We start from the raw sequence: 17676 nt of genomic DNA, 5'->3' as shown, positions 1-17676 counted from the left end.
TTCAATAATACTAGATACTCCTTAACTGTCACTGAATCTTTACACTTCATTATAATTGTCCACCTCTATCTCTAATGAGACTTTGAACTCCTCAAGGCAGGACTGTGTCATTTTCATCATTTATTCCCCAGAATCTCACACAACAGTAAATGCTCAATACATATTAGTTGAATAAATGAATGAATGAAGTCCACAGATGGATGAATGGGTTGAAGGGTGGATGGACGGACAGTTGGTTGGATGGATTTATGTGGAATTTGCAGAAATAATTCTTCATTTCTTATTGGAGAAGAAGTAGAGGAAAGATGTGGTTACCGGAAATTTATGGCTGACTGTCCTTTTGTTAACCTTCTATCTGACAAATACTTAGGTAGGCCAAGGACTGTACCAGGTGCTAGATTTAAAAAGGTAGGCAAAGCCAGTGAATGTCTGCCATATTGGAGAAAGTGCTTTCTCACTATAGTCATTTGCCATACATAGCTGCTCGCACAAATCTCCACACCCACAGACACCACCATTGCAACCATCATTGCCATTATCACAACCACAACATTCACCACCACAACAATGACAGACAGCATAAACATTATTAGTCAATGTGCTGAGTATGATCTCCTAAGATTTTTGTAAACCAGGAAATATTGCCTAAAGTGGTTTCTCAAACTTTAACATGAATATGAATCTGATGTGTTTGTGTTAAGGCCTGAGATTATTCATTTTCCACCAGTCGCAGTATGATGTTGATGCTGCTGATGCAGAAGCCACATTTCAAGCATCAACGATCTAGGATACAGTCCCGAGCCCCAGAGCTTTCTGTTTCAGAGGGCATTTAGGGCTGACCAAAAGCTTCAAGACATTGTAATCATGAGTAGGGGCAGAATTGGGTAAGAAAGGACCTGAAAACTTGAAATGACATTCAGACGTTTAAGAAAGTGAAGAGATTTCACTTATTGCAAAACTCTATTGCCCAACATCTAGCATGAGATCATCAGGCCATGTGATGTGACCTATGCAGCTTCCAGAGATTAAGACGTGGACATTGGGGACATTTTTCTGCCAACCACAGTTTACCCTCTGATCTCCAAGATTCATAAGCAAAATGCATTCACCCTATCCCAACATCCCCGAAGTCTCAACCCATTACACAATCACTATAACTACATTATGTTGTGATAAATACCTCTTTTATTTTAATTGACATTTAGTTTAAGGTAGCAACTTTCCTCTCTAGCAAGCAAAATTCAGACTATTGACAGGGAAGATGAACCAAGATGGGAAATGAGAACAATTTTTTCTTTTGGATTTTGAATTCAAGGTTTCCAAAGAATAATGGGCTAAAACCATCTCCAGTTTTCTCTACAATGTTGCCATATTTTATTGGAGTTGCTTCCCTCTTAAGTTCAAGAATATATGGCACCTGGCAGGTCCAGAGGACCTTCACTCTTAACAAAGGAATCAATATGAGTTTTAAAAGAAACCTGTAGAGGGGGGCACCTGGGTGGCCCCGTAGGTTAAGCATCCAACTCTTGATCTCAGCTGAGGTCATGATCTCATAGTCCTGGGATTGAGCCCCATGCCGGGCTCTGCACTGACAGCACAGAGCCTGCTTGGGATTCTCTTTCTCTCTCCCTCTCTCTCTCTGCCCCTCCCCTGCTTGCGCTCGCTCTCTCTCTCTCTCTCTCTCTTTCTCTCTCTCTCTCAAAATAAATAAACATTAGGGGAAAAAAAGAAACCTATAGGAACCATATGAGTTAAAAATCCTGAAAGCACCAAATCATCCTCCTCAATAAACATTTGAAAATTCAAAGATAAACCACAGTTCATCCAATGTTTAATTGATTATAATTCCAGCTAATGTGTTCACTTGAGATCAGATTTTGTGACAAAACAGTTTATTTACTGTGTTGCTTCTATTTCCCTCCTCTTTCTTTTTAAAATCCTTCTTTGTCCTCTACTTCTACATCGCAGGATCTCTATTTATCCTGTCTTTTCATAATTCTCCATGACTCGGTCCTCTTATTCATTTACTAGGTGGTTGTCATATGAATTTTTGGCAATAGATAAGGTTACAAGTATATATGGGTCTAACCTAATGACTTTCCCAGACTAGTTATATAGAAAACATTGGCAAAAGTAAGAATGATGTTGAGAACAACTCTTCTTTCAAAAATGTTGGCAGATGGAAATTTTTTTCTGAACTTGACTATAATTCTGAATACACTTCACTATATATATGCCATATAAGACCTCTCTACATTGTTCCTAGTCAAAGAACAAGATGTATAAAATCCCAAATGAGAAAGATTTATAGCAGCACTGCTAAGTGTCCAACACATCCAAAACTTAGCACTATAAGGCAGCTTACACTTCGAAAACATCTTGCTGTTTAGAGAGTGGCAAGCACAACTGCCATCTGTTGCCAGTTCCCTCTGGACATATCAGGTACGCGATCACCAGCTTTCCCTTTGGTGGGACTTTTTCCCCACTACAGTCCCTCCTTGCTAGAGATTCCTGAACAAAGCTCCCTTGACTGCTTCAGTGGTTTTTCCCCCTTCGGTGGTTGCTGAAAGTGGACCACTAGTTTTTGGTGGTCAACCCCAGACTCTTTGTGTTGAGCTGGCTTTCTGCTCTCCACATAGTCTTCCTGGGAAGGATCCCTTTTAAAACGATCCCAAATCCATGAGAACACTCACGTATCCTTATCCCATTACCAGTAGATACTCATTTCTCTCTTTGTCTTTTCTCTACGGCCTCAAGCCCAAACTCTGGGAAGAATATATCAAGCCCTCCACATGATTCCCTTGAAATTCTTCTTGCTTGCATTACAAAAATGATACTTTCTCTGGACAGGGGAATATGGGTGAAAATGTTTGCATTTTTTAGTCCTAGACCTTAAACTATCTTGTGCACTCCTTCAGATTCTCTCTTCCCTTTCACCACTGACTTGTTATAGGCGACAGAACTACGAGATTAAGAAGCACTTGGAGAATCACCCAGGATAACCAGCCCATTATGAACATATACACTGGAGGCTATACGAGTAAAAAAAATAATAATAAATTTTATGTTTGTAGAGCAGGTAATCTGCTCAAACAAATACAGACCTATATCCAGAAGTGGAATGATGCTGTGATAAAAACTTAAAATATATGGCTTGGGCTTGTTAATCAGACAGCAGGAAAATAAGGCAACTGATATTGAAGACAGATATACAAGTGATTATTTATGTTATACAGTGACCAAAGAGTTGGTAACAAATGTTGCTTACCAAACCTACCGAATGAGAAAAAGTAGTCAGAAATGATATATATGATAAGGGGTTAATATCTAAAATACATAAAGAACTTCACCAACTCAACACCAAGAGAATAAAATATGCAATGAAAAAAATGGGCAGAGGATCTGAATAGACATTTTTCCCAAGAAGACCTACAGATGCCAAACTGGAATATGAGAAGATGTTTGATACCACTAATCAGAGGGAAATGCAAAGCAAAATCACAATGAGATATCATCTTACACCTGTCAGAATGGCTAAAATCAAAAACACAAGAAATAACAACTGCCAGTAAAAATGTGGAGAAACGGAACCCTCATGCACTGTTGGTAGGAATGCAGATTGGTGCAGCCACTGTGTAAGCACTGAGTAATGTATAGAATTGTTGAATCATTATATACCTGAAACTAATATAATACTGTTTGTTAACTACACTTCAATTTTTTGAATTACTTTTAAATTTGTATACAGTAAAAATAAATGTGTGTGCACAGTACTATGAGTTTTAATACATGCATAGATGCTTGTAACAACCATTAACAGTACACAGAACAATTCTAATATCCCAAGAATTCCCTCATGTCACCCCTCTGCAGTCATACCCTCTCCCTACCTTTATCACTTAGCAATCACTGGTCACTTCTCTGGCCCTTTAGTTTTGCCTTTTCCACAGTATCATATAAATGTAATCATACACTACATAACCATTCGAGATCAGCTTCTTCTGCTTAATAAACACATTTTGAGTCACTGCAAAATAAAAAAGTTGCTTCCCAAATTTTTGAAGGCACACTATGTGCCTACTCAACATATAGATTCAGAGTAAAAGGATGAACAAAAAACAATTATAAGTATACACTGGTCGGTATTGGATTTGTATAGCAAATATTTCATGAAAAAGATAAGCCCTTGTGAAAGAAATGAGTTCTTTGAAAGGAGAAAGGAAATAAAGAAATTTAAATCCTTGCATGATTGAAAAATCTAATTCCAGACCTCAAACAATAAGAGGTGGAATTTTAAAAAGCTTTGACTGAGAAGGTGTCAATGAAACTATTTAGTGATTTGACTTAATGGTAAAACCAGATTAACAGTATGATCTTCCCACACATGATGTTACATAGCTTCAAGGTAGCTGCCGTGTACTTGAGAGGGAGACAGGAGGGAAAGGCAACGAAAAATTAAGTAGATTGAAAACTACGTCTTTGAAAGAACTTTGAGTGCAGTTATTAGCATATGTGACTGACTACACAGAGATCAAAGCCCACTATGTTTTGGGGTGCCTGGGTGGCTCAGTCAGTTGGCGTCAGACTCCAGCTCAGGTCATGATTCAATGGTTCGTGGGTTCGAGCCCCGCATCAGGCTCTGTGCTGACAGCTCAGAGCCTGGAGCCTGCTTCATATTCTGGGTCTCCTTCTCTCCCTGCCCCTCCCCTGCTTGCACTCTGTCTCTCTCTGTCTCTCAAAAATAAATATATGCTAAAAAAATTGTTTTTGAAAAGCCCACTATGTTTTTAAGGAAATTACATTGCCAATGAAACTACTTGTCTAAATTTAAAAAGCTGTTGGTTATTTAAACTGCGAACAACTCTACCCCTTCAGGGTTTCTGTACCAGCAAGCAAGTGGCCAGACTGGCGCAATCCCAACCCCAAAGGAGAATGACAGGTGGGCAAGAACCAGCCCAAGGGTAGAGTTTGAGGCTGCAGAGAACAACGAACAACACCGGTCCTTCTGGAGAGTGGTAGCCTGAGCCAATGAAAAGAGTTTCTCAGCCCCAAATCAGAGGGCCCTTTGTGATAGCTGCCAAGTAGCATTTCAGTTTTGCCGAGACCACTGACTATTCTACATCTCTCAATTCTTCACCTTGCAAATTAGTGTGTTTACTAGAGTTGTTCCGTCCCAATTCCACCATCGTCCAGTGGAGACTGAGAATAATATACCCTGTACTTTTAGGTCTGAGGCCACATTGTAAGGGATCACACTCAGAAGTGAAGGAGGGGGCAACATGTCTCCCAAGAATGCTGCTCTTTATTGTGGATGCAGGAAATGGATGGGGATATGGGGTTGTCTTCTTGGGAAAGTGTGTTCCATGATGGGAAGAAAGTGAAACAGAAAGTTAGTGAACATATGGTCCTATTTTGACATGTTGAAGGCTGTATGTTCACCAATATATTTCATTGTCCTTCTGAATAAATAGCCAAACATGACCCGGACTTCACTATAGTTTAGGTGGGGCCTCATGATTGAATTCTGGCCAATAAAGGGTGAAAGAGGTGTAACCCACTTCTAGGTTAGGCCCTTAAGAAGTCACTTATGATCCTCTATAATCCCTCTTCCTCTTTCAGAAAGACCTTTGAGGTCATGTCCTAATTATGATGGAACCATGGGCATTGAATAGTCCTGGATGCCTAGCTATGTCCTAATGTCCTAATTATAATGGAACCATGGACACTGAATCGTCCTGGATGCCTGGCTTAGGAGAGAGCACTGATCAGATACATCTTCATGGAATTCTATGTGAGTGGAAAATAAACTTTGTTGTGTCAACACACTGAGATGTTTGGTTTGTCAACTCAGATTAATGGAATGGATTGAAATAAAACAGAGCACATCACTCCCCTCAACCATGATAGAAAAGGAGAAATGTAAGAAAATCCTCTTCAAAGAAATCCTTAAACCCCTTATATTTTCACTCCCCTGACCACAACTTGAAGAGAAAATAGCTTCCCGCCACGGAGAGGAGAAGGGAAATGTAAGACTGCCTGACGGAATGTTTTTCCGAAATGAGCTCTTTTTATTGAAGTATAATTGACATACAACATCTTATTAGTTTCAGGTGTAAATCATAATGATTTAATATTTTTATACATTATGAAATGATCCCCACAATAATTACCATTTATCATAATCCAAAATTATAGTATTATTAACTATATTCCCTATGCTGTACTTTACATGCCTGTGATTTGTTTAATATCTGGAAGTTCGTACCTCTTACTTATTTCACCCACCCCCAACCACTCCCCCTCTGGTAACCAATAGTTTTATTTCCTATATCTGAGTCTGTTTATGTTTTGTTTCACGTGTTTGTTTATTTGTTCTAGTTTTTTAGATTCTACATATAAATGATACCACGTGTAGTATTTGTCTTTCTCTGTCTGGCTTATTTCACTCAGCATTATGCTCCCAAATTCCATCCATCGTTTTGCAAATGGAAATATTTTCTTCTTTCTCATGGCTGAATAATATTCCATTGTATATATGTACTATATTTTTTTTTTATCCATTCACCCATATTGCCAGACACTTAGGTGGTTTGCATTCTTGGATATTTTAAAAAATGCTACAATGAACATGGGATATCTCTTCAAGATCCTATCTTCATTTCTTTGGATATATGCCCAGAAGTGGAATTGCTGGGTAATATGCTAGTTCTATTGTTAGTTTTTTGGTACTGTTTTCCATAGTGGCTGCACCAATTTACATTCCCACCAACAGTGGACAACAGTTCCTTTTCCTCTACATCCTTGCCAACACTTCTTATCTCTTATCTTTTTATGATAGTTATTCAAACAAGTGTGAGGCAATATCTCATTGTGGTTTTGATTTGCATTTCCTTGATGATTACTAACATGAAGCATCTTTTCATACCTTCTTGGCCATCTGTATGTCTTCTCTAAAAAAATGTCTGTCCAGTTCCTCTGTTCATTTCTTACTTAGACTGCTTTATGTGTGTGGGGAGGGCGGGGGAGGGGTTGCTTCGTTTTGCTTTTATTTTATTTTATTTTTTTTTTTGCTACTCCATTGTATGAAGTCTCTAAATATTTTGGATATCAACTCCTTATAGATACATGAATTGTAAATATTTTCTTCCATTCTGTAGTTTGCCTTCATTTTGTTGATGGTTTCCTTTGCTGTGCAGAAGCTTTTTAGTTTGATATACTCTCACTTTTTTATTTTTGCTTTTGTTGCCTTTGCTTTTGGAGTCATATCCAAAAACACATTGCCAAGACCAATGTCAAAAACCTTACTCCTATGTTTTCTTCTATGAGTTTCCTGTTAAAATGTTTAATCCATTATTTATGTGTATGGTATAAGATAAGGGTCCAATTTTATTCTTTTGCATACAGCTTTTCAGTTTTTTCAACATCATTTATTGAAGACAACTGTCCTTTCCCCATTGTATATTCTTAGCTCTTCTGTTACAAATTAATTGACTGTGCATGCAGGGGTTTATTTCTGGGCTCTCTATTCTGTTCCTTTGATCCGTGTCTGTATTTATGTCAATACCATACTGTTTTGATTACTGTAGCTTTGTAATATAGTTTGAAGTCAGAAAGTGTGATGCCTCCAACTTTGTTCTTCTTACTTAAGGTTGTTTTGGCTATTCAATCGTTTGTGATTCCTTACAGATTTTAGGGTTGTTTTTTTCTAAGAAAAATGGCATTGAAATGTTGATAGAGATTGCATTAAATCTGTAGACTGCATTGTATAGTATATATATTTTAACAATAGTAATTCATCCATTCTATGAGCATGGAATATCTTTCTGTTTATTCATGTCTTCAGTTTCTTCATCAGTGTTTTCTAGTTTTCAGTGCACAGATCTTTCACCTTGGTTAAATTTACTCTAAGTATTTTATTCTTTTTGTTGCAATTGTATATCATATTGTTTTCTTAATTTATCTTTCTAACCATTCATTGTATATTGATTTTGCATCCTATAACTTAACTGAATTTGTTTATTACTTTAACAGATTTTTGGTGCAGTCTTTAGGGTTTCCTACCTCTAATAGCATATCATCTACAAATAGAGACAATTATACTTCTTCCTTTCTGATTAGGATGCATTTTATTTCTTCTTCTTATCTGATTGCTGTAGCTATGACTTCCAGTACTATGTTGAATAAAGTGGTAAGAGTGGACATCCTTGTATTGTTCCTGATCTTAGAGAAGTTTTCAGCCTTTTACCTTTGAGCATGATGTTAGCTGTGAGATTTTTATATATGGCCTTTATCATGCTAAGGTATATTCCTTCTATATTCAGTTCGAACAGCTGTATTAGCCAAACAATAGCTAGGACCATCTCTAAATTAAAACTAATGTGATGATATTTTAATAAGAAAGTTCTTCAAAGTACCACATCATATTTAAATCAGATGGTTTTTGCTGAAGAAGAGAGAGGGAATGTATACTTTTGCTGCTTCTGATTTGTATTAACTATTTCTTTTGTCTTAAGAAATAATTTTAGAAAATATGTAAAGTATTTGAAAAAGCTTGAGGGACATCCAAGAGTACATTCAATAAAACAATACAGCAGTAAGACTATGAATGTCTTTGAGGCTTGCATATTTAATATTTTATGTTACCAACTAAAGACAATGTTTCCAATTTAAGAAAAAAATGATTTTGAAAAAGGCTTTAAAAATAGTGATCTAATACTACCCACATTTTTTTAAAAAGCCAAAACTTCCAAATGTTATCAAACACACAGTTTTTGATAGACTGCTAAAAATTACCTCAATGATTCAATAAGCATTCCACTGTATAGATAACATATTTTAATGTTTTAAGAAAAACTATCTCCTCAAAGGAAGGCTCATGAATCAATGAGAGAAGCAGCAATGTCACAAAAAAGAATGAGAAACTTTGCATCTCTAATTTCATGTCAGTTTTTACCCAATTCAGCCCTGATTTGTGGTACAATTAAACTGCACATTTTATAAGAGATTGTCAAACCCTAAAAAATCTGTCATATAAACATTAGTACAGTTCAAAGATAATAAAGCAATAAGATGGTGGAAACATACAATAACAATAACAGAGGAGATGAACTGCAGATAAGAGATGTCAACACATCTTCAGAAGATGGAAAACATACACATCACTAACTTAGCATAGCAGAAAAATTTGCACCCTACATGGCTGTAGAGGGGTTGCTGATTCAGGTTGTAGAAACCAGGAAGTTCCTGCAGAACTCAGGAATTAATGGCACCAGTCACCACTATGTGGTTGCAAAAGGTGGGACTGATAAGAAGGACTGGTTGAGAGTCTAATTAAGGAGATGTTGCTCCCTGCCATCTCCTTCCCATTTTAAGCAGCATGGCTGACTGTGCTTCATTTATCTTTGTGAATGTAGTAGGCAAAACTCTAAGAACAACCTCAATGACCCTTGCTCTTGGGGTATGGGGAGTATAAACAGAACTCTGTGGATGGAACCCATGAATATGAAATCAATTGCATGACAGTTATATGACAAAAAAAACCCAAAAAGATTCTTCAGATTTGGTCCAAACAAATCGCATGAGGCTTTTAAAAGCCTCTCTGGTTGGTAGCAAAAAAGGAAGTCAGAGAATTCAGGAAAAGGAGTTCTTTTAATGTTTTATTTATTTATTTTGGGAGAGAGAGAGAGGAGGGGCAGAGAGAGAGGAAGAGAGATAATCCCAAACAGACTCTGTGCTGTCAGCACAGAGCCCAATGCAGGGCTTAGTCCCATAAACCATAAGATCATGACCTGAACTTAATTAAGAGTTGGACGCTTGGGGCGCCTGGGTGGTGCAGTCGGTTAAGCGTCCGACTTCAGCCAGGTCACGATCTCGCAGTCCGTGAGTTCGAGCCCCGCGTCAGGCTCTGGGCTGATGGCTCGGAGCCTGGAGCCTGCTTCCGATTCTGTGTCTCCCTCTCTCTCTGCCCCTTCCCCGTTCATGCTCTGTCTCTCTCTGTCCCAAAAATAAATAAAAACGTTGAAAAAAAAATTAAAAAAAAAAAAAAGAGTTGGACGCTTAACCGATTGAGTCACCCAGGTACCCCCAGGAAAAGGATTTGACATGCCATTGCTGCTATTGAAATGGTGGGACCAGGGGCCTCAATCCTACAATTACATTGAACTGAATTCTGCCCAGAATAGACTTGGAAGCAGACTCTTCCCCAGTCTCCAGATAAAAGCCCAGCCTAACCAACACAATAATTTTGGCACTGTAAGACCCTAACCAGAGACCCCAGCCAAATTCATACTACTGACCACAGACCTATGAGCTAATAATTTACGCAAATTATTAAACCATTGTTTTAAACCATTAAGTTTATGTTAATTTGTTCTGCAGCAGTAGAAAAATAATATACCTATACTTCTGTATTACTTGGTATACAAAATAATATAAACATGCTTTATTTAATTTATAATATATTAAGTATATTTATAGTATAGAGCATATATCTAGATAGAAAACTATAATATATAAAGGGATAAGAACTTCATTGTCTGATGTTTAATTATGGATACGTTAATATGTAAGTCTCTAAGACATATTTGGAGACTATCAAGGATTAGCATATATTTAAGGACAACCTCTAACATGGAAGACAGAAACAGAATCAAATAAACTGAATAAAAAGCTGAATAAAAAGGGCTTACAAAAACAGAGCAAAGGGAAACTCCAAAATAATGAAGATGAATACTAATACATAGAAGATATTGCAGGCAGGAAATAACAGAAGAACACAATCAAAACTTGAGAAGGAGGGGTTATGTATGTAGGGAGGTGATGAATAAAATAGGGCACAGATTTTTAGGACCGAGAAGTACTCTGTATGATATAGTGATGGCTATATGTCGAAATACATTTGTCTAAACCATAAGTTGCACAATAGCAAGAGCTAACCCTAATGCAAATGATGGGCTTTGAGTGATAATCATCATTATCATAATCAAGTTCATCAAGTATAACAAATGCCCCATTCTAGTAGGGGATGTTGCTAATGGGGGACACTATTGCATGTGTGGGAATTTATGGGACATCTCTGTACCTGCCTCCCCCCAGTTTTTCCTATGAAACTAAAACAGCTCTAAAAAACTGTCTTCATTTACCTGGGTGGCTCAGTCCGTTAAGCGTCTAACTCTTGATTTGAGCTCAGATCATGATCTCACAGTTCATGGGTTCAAGGTCCACATTGTGGAGCCTGCTTGGGATTCTCTTTTTCCCTCTCTCTCTCTGCCCCTCCCTACTCACTCTCTCTCCTCTCTCTTTCTGTCAAATTAAATAGACTTAAAAAATAAAAAAAAAATGTCTTTGTTTAAAAAAAGTATTAAAAAAAAAAGAAAATGATGACAGCTGAAACAAAAAGTCTCAATAGAAGTTTGGAAAGTAAAATCGAGATAGATTCTAAAACAACAAAACAAGAAAGAAAAAAACAAAACAAAAAGAGTATTAGCGCGTCAGTAGACAAAACTGAGCACGTATCCACCAGAAAGGACAACTACAGGTATTATAAGCAAACAAATTTCCAGAACTAAATACACAGATTTTAGATTAAGATGTTCCACTAGGAACCCAGCATGATGAACTGAAAAATAATTCATACTATAATGCATCATCTCTGACCTAAACCTCAAAACTACTGACCCTGATTTCACTCCCCTGCTTTTAAGAGAGCATTTTCAATGCTCCTAACTCAAGTTCCTGCCGCTAACATTGTCAAAGATGTTATCCTTTATCAGGACACAACTGCTCCTTTAAACAAAAGATCAATCTTTCTTTAATGGCCTTGACTATTCCTTACACTTGTTCTACTGATTTAGTAGCTTTGACCCATTCTCCGTTTGTTTAACATTTTTGTTGTTTGCAATTCAAAACTCTTTAATCCCCAGTAAACCTTTAAGAGATCTTTATTACGCAAATCAACTTCTATGTACCTAAGGTCTCAACAGGTTCTCTTTTTCTCAAGTTCCTAAACAATGAACTCCATACAGCTATTGTTAGGTAGATTACTGTGCTTTTCAAAGAAAAAATTCTACGCCCCTACCCCCACGACAGACTATGAGATATGGTACTGTGGCCTAGCACATTTCTCCAAGGAATGTTGGACATTTATATGTACCCACAGCAGCCAGAGTTTCATCCAGAGTACATCAGATGAGGCACTTCTAATCCCCTTGACCCCTTGGGGGAAGGCACCTGCTATGCCAAAGCCTGGTCGGCTGAGTCTATGGCTGGGCTATGCAAGAAATAGTTCCAACAGACCTCATGGCCTCTTGTACTCACAAGACAAGGAATGATTCATGAGCCAAATTTTAGGTTGTGCATGTTCCTTTTTGCCTTTCACATTCTTAAAAACAATGTACCTTCTGCAGAGAACAGTACACACTGCCACTTAAATCCTGTTCCTCTTACAACACAGTGGAAGTCTGGTGGATGTGGCTTTTCAGATCCCTGTGCACACAACTTACAAATGACAAAGGGATAGAAAAAAGAAAAAAAACTGAATAAAAGGAGCACCTTTTCAACCAAGTGATTCTGAGATAAAGATTACGATACTCCTGGAATTTTAATGAATTGGTTTCATCACTGACCCCTGGAAAATGTCAAATTCCACATTTATATGGAAATAGAGGACACACATGCTTGTTAGCCACAGTCTATCACACTGAGACTGCTGTGTTACTGAGCATGGTGCTCTCTTTCTTTCCCCTCTCTTCTTCCCTCTCTCTTCTTCCCTCTCTATCTATCTATTGTCTGTCTGTCTGTCTGTCTGTCTACCCATCCACACATACACTTCCTCCCTCCCCTCTCCTGGTATGGTCATATCCCATTATTTCATCTGAAGCCTGACAGCCAACATCAGAATTGAAAAATATGACCAAGACAGGCTTTAGACGTGGTCCCATGCTAATTTAACACAAATATGGACCAACCAAAGACCCATGATGAGATGCAAATTTGGACACAAGCTTTACCATTTCATTGTTAAGGGTACCCAACAAGAGTAAGTCAATGAGTCCTTCAAGCAATCATCAGACAGTGTCCTGGGGTAAGTTAAACTATCCACTGCCTATCTTCAAATAGCCCTTGGAGCTTTACTATATGGCAACACCAATATTAATACAAGAGGAAACTGTCCGGGTGGCTGGCTGCTGGGTGCAGGTCAGCTGGCAACAGATCGTCACACTCATCTCCCTCCCCCTGTTGAGAGATCTCCTATCTCTTATTCCCTCTCCAAGTCTCTTTTTTATATCTTGCTTTTTTTTTTCATTCTTTGAAGCCTTCTTAATGAAGATTTTACAAGCGTAATAAGGATATTATGAGGAGGCAGGATGTTTAAAGTGAAAGTGTCTCAAGCCTATATCCAAGTGGCTGGACATGCGTAGTTTAGCCCGATGAAAACAAGTAAGAGGTGTAGTAGGAACAGCTATGTGGGAAAGCAGCGTCATCACCAGCATTTCGCCTTCAGGGAACACAGGGACCCGGGCTGCTGTGGCAGTCCTCATCACGGTGGTATCACAGTGGCAGAGCAAGTTGTAACCAGAGCTTGTTCTGCCTAAACCATGTGTCTTAACCCAGGCAGCATTTTCTTCTGGTTGAGGAAGGCAATACCTCCTTGGCAGCCTGGGGACACGGTAGGGACCCTTGCGATAAAATAGTGACATAAGCCTTGGTGACTCAGAAGCCTCCAAGTGAGATGTGAGCAAAACCATAAAGCAGTTCACCCAGGTCCATTAAGCTGAAGACCATTAAGATTATCATTATGGTTGAAGAACAAAAATATAGTATCCCCAGGGGTGCCTGGGTGGCTCAGTCGGTTATGCGTCCGACTTTGGCTCAGGTCATGATCTCGCGGTTCGTGAGTTTGAGCCCCACGTCAGGCTCTGTGCGGACAGCTCAGAGCCTGGAGCCTGCTTCGGATTCTGTGTCTCCCTCTCTCTCTCTGCCCCTCCCCAGCTTGCACTCTGTCTCTCCCTCTCTCAAAAATAAATAAGAACATTAAAAAAAATTGAAAATATAGTATCCCCAGCCTAGCCCCACAAGCCACCACAACTCCCAGGGACATTAGCTGTGGCTTGCGAAGTGACAATTCAAATTACTTAAAAGGAATGGGGTCTCCACTGGTTACCAAAAACATCACTGAAGAGGTATCTGACAATGAATAGACTTAGAATTTAAAACAACAATGATGAAAAACCTACAGGCACAAAAAAGGCAATATCCCCCAACCGTGTTCTTGAATGATAATCTCAGAACACTAGACTGGAAAGGCTTTTCAAATTTATCTAAGTCACGTATTTTGCGTCTGAGAAAATTGTGGCATAAAGGACAGAAGTGACTTGTCCAAGAATGTAAGGCCACACCAAGCCTAGAATCTAAGTCCTCTCATTTGTAAGCCAAGTATTTTCATAGTAGCATGCTGACTCTTCTGATTGGAAATAAACCCAGTCTTGACCTCATGCCTACCTACAGACAACCTAGGGGATCCCAGGACCAGGGAAGGCCTTTCATCCCCGACAGAATGACTCTTCCTCCTTCATATGCCTAACCTCTCCAGGATACTGGGATTCAAGATGATTAAGGGTCACATGGGGACCCCTGGTGGTAGGAAAAGCCCACCAAACAAGTAATGTGAAGACTACATGTGTAACCCCTCGCACTACTCATTGCTAATCGTGTATAAGGCACAAAGTCTTCTGTTTAATAATCTTAATAAGTGACTATGAAAAAGCCCCCTTTGGATCTCCTAATAAAACTTCAAGATGTTTTTAAACTGTGTTAACTATACTTACCACTGTAACTCACCTGAGATTTCTAATAGGTACTGGAGCATCAGACAGTCTGTTTTCCCAGGGACTATACAGGTGCATATATGCCCAATGCTGCCTTCTGTGCTCATATACCAATCTCTCCCAGTCCTGCTCCCCTTACTGTGACAATCTAGCATCCACAATATTTATGTAAGTGCTTGACTATGCCATAATATCTCTATGGGGGGTACCAGGAGCCCCAAAGCCTAGTCGTGGCCTCACATACCATCCCCATGCTCCTTGGACATCGTTCCATAGTTTATCCCACTAAATAACTCCTATAGTTAAACAATTAGGAGTCGTTTTTCTGTTGTTATCATTGGCTCTTTCTTGTCTTTTTACTTGCCCACATCTCTTCTGTTTTGCAGATTGAGTTCCTTGTCTTACTTTCATGACCTTTTCTTTCCCATAGGCTACCTCCAAACAAATGGGGTAATTATTGGTCTCCTGATGAATCTCTGTATACCCAAAAGAAGCCAGGTGATTCTAGTTTGGGAGAAACATAAAAATGAAACAAACAAAAAGACCCCCGGATTCTGGACTAAAAAGAGGAAGGAATTAATTTGGAGTGAAAATATGTTGGGGCGCCTGGGTGGCACAGTCGGTTAAGCGTCCGACTTCAGCCAGGTCACAATCTCGCGGTCCGTGAGTTGGAGCCCCGCGTCGGGCTCTGGGCTGATGGCTCGGAGCCTGGAGCCTGTCTCCGATTCTGTGTCTCCCTCTCTCTCTGCCCCTCCCCCGTTCATGCTCTGTCTCTCTCTGTCCCAAAAATAAATAAATGTTGAAAAAAAAATTTAAAAAAAAAAAAGAAAGAAAATATGTTGAGGTATGAAAGGCAATTCAGATCATAAGAAACTTAAAGCAGATTTCTCAGGAAGCCAAGAAAATATGGACAGTGAATGACTCAGTCTTAGAGATTTACACACAAATAACCAGACTGAGAACTCTCACAGAAATTATGCAGACTAATGTATATTTCAAATGGAAAAAGCCAACATTCATCTCTGTTCCTGTACCTCTTAGCTATGCAGGTTTCTGACCTGTTTAAACATAGTTTATCCTAATCCAGCCTTACAGGGTCTGAAAGTGGTGACATTACGACCTATTAGAAAATGGGCTTAGGAAGATGAGGTGTAAGACACATTGCTCATCACCACCTACAAAAATAAAGGTAAAATCTCTAGAAAATGGAAGAGAAATTGCCTGCCAAATAGTGCCGAGATAATCACATAAATGAAGGCAAAATGTGTCATCCTTTGCCATTTTAGACATCGACCAAAGCTCAAAGCCAAGGCTGAAGACACAGTAAAGTGGGCAGCCCATTCCAATGAACTTTTAAGATGAGTTTCATAATATATCCAAAAAAGGGACTATTTTCAATAATGTCACTGGTTTCTAAGGTAACTGCCACCAAGTTTGTTTGTTATTGTTTTTTCTTTTAAATCTCTCTGGAGTGTGAAATGCATAGTTTTTGATGTTGGTATCTTTACTGCTAAGATAGTGCTGTACCCTGCCTGCCATTAACTGCCTATTTTGAGCCCTACTGCATGAATGGGCATTATGCAACAAAGGGGTAGAAAGAGAACATGGAAATTTTTACTATTTCTCTTAGAAGCTTGGCATAGTAAATGGACCATTTCACTAAAAGCGTTATGTCTCATTAGAAACATGAGAGGAGAGGTATATAATACCACAAAATAGTTCAAGGTCAGGTAGAAATACCTGATTTTTTTCTAATAATTTATAAAATCATAAATTGGATATAAAGAGACACAAAACAAAAAGTATGAATTTTCAGATCTTAAAACCCAAGAAGAAAAAATATTTCTCTGGAAACTAAGCCAGACCTGAAAATAAACACTCAGCCAAAATCTAGGACACTGGAATCCTAACATTTCTAAACAAATGCATTGGATGAGAGTAATAGACATATTTTAAATACTATTTTGTTTCAAGATTAAAAAATTGAAATAATTTTCACTTTCACATGTTTTCCACTAACTCTTACCCATAGGCACACAAATATTAAATAACTGTACGAGCTATTTTTTACTATGCTTTTCCATCCATATTTATTATTATACATCATTCCACATTCCTGCATTGCTTTCGTGAATATTGTTTTAGTGGCAGCACAAAATTCAATCATACTGATATATCATAATTTATACCATCATTCTAGAAATGACGTATCTTTTGAGTTGTGAATGGTTATTCAAATCTTGGAAAGAGAAAAAACTTGGGTTTCTTTCAGAGGTTTTTCAGCATGGACATAGGGTTAGGGGAAGGGAACAGGTTTACTTAAGAGACTAGGACAAAATTCCATAGATAGTCAATTCTACAAGGTCTTAGTGAGGTCCCAGAACTGCCAAGACTTTGTCTTCTGTCATTCCACAGCTCAACTTTTCTCAAGGGTGCTAATGTGGCTCAAATCAAGTGTCCGTTTCATTGCATGTAACCTATCATTAATATTAATATATGAAATTTTGAGAAGTCCTTTTTTTAAAAAAATTAAATAGGACCAAATTTAAGATTATCCTATGATGACACCATGAAAACTACATTCTGGTGTGCATCTTGAATGGGAAAGAAAGGTGTGTGTACATTCAGAAAAGTGTGGCATATGTGAATGTCATTTCACACATAACACACATAACATATAACACAACAACAAAAAATACTTGTAGGAAATGGACAGCACTACCCTAGATTCTTGACATAGTGTTAAATTGACTGATGCCCCATGGGATTAGTAGTTTCCAGGAATCAGAGTGTCTTTTCTAAGCCTCACTCTAGAAATTCACTAGGAAATGCCCTTGGCTGACACTATAAA

General features: G+C 38.4%; 1 long non-coding RNA gene across 1 annotated transcript in view; it reads right to left on the bottom strand.

Annotated features, from left to right (window-relative positions):
• LOC109499521 overlaps positions 1-17676 on the bottom strand; it is a 581435-nt gene that overhangs the window by 518521 nt on the left and 45238 nt on the right. The window lies entirely within an intron of this gene.

The sequence above is a fragment of the Felis catus genome, chromosome B2 (genome assembly GCF_018350175.1).
Source record: "Felis catus isolate Fca126 chromosome B2, F.catus_Fca126_mat1.0, whole genome shotgun sequence".
Taxonomy (NCBI): Eukaryota; Metazoa; Chordata; class Mammalia; order Carnivora; family Felidae; genus Felis; species Felis catus.
The sequence above is the reverse complement of the archived record's forward strand: the minus strand, read 5'-3'. Positions and strand labels throughout refer to the sequence as shown.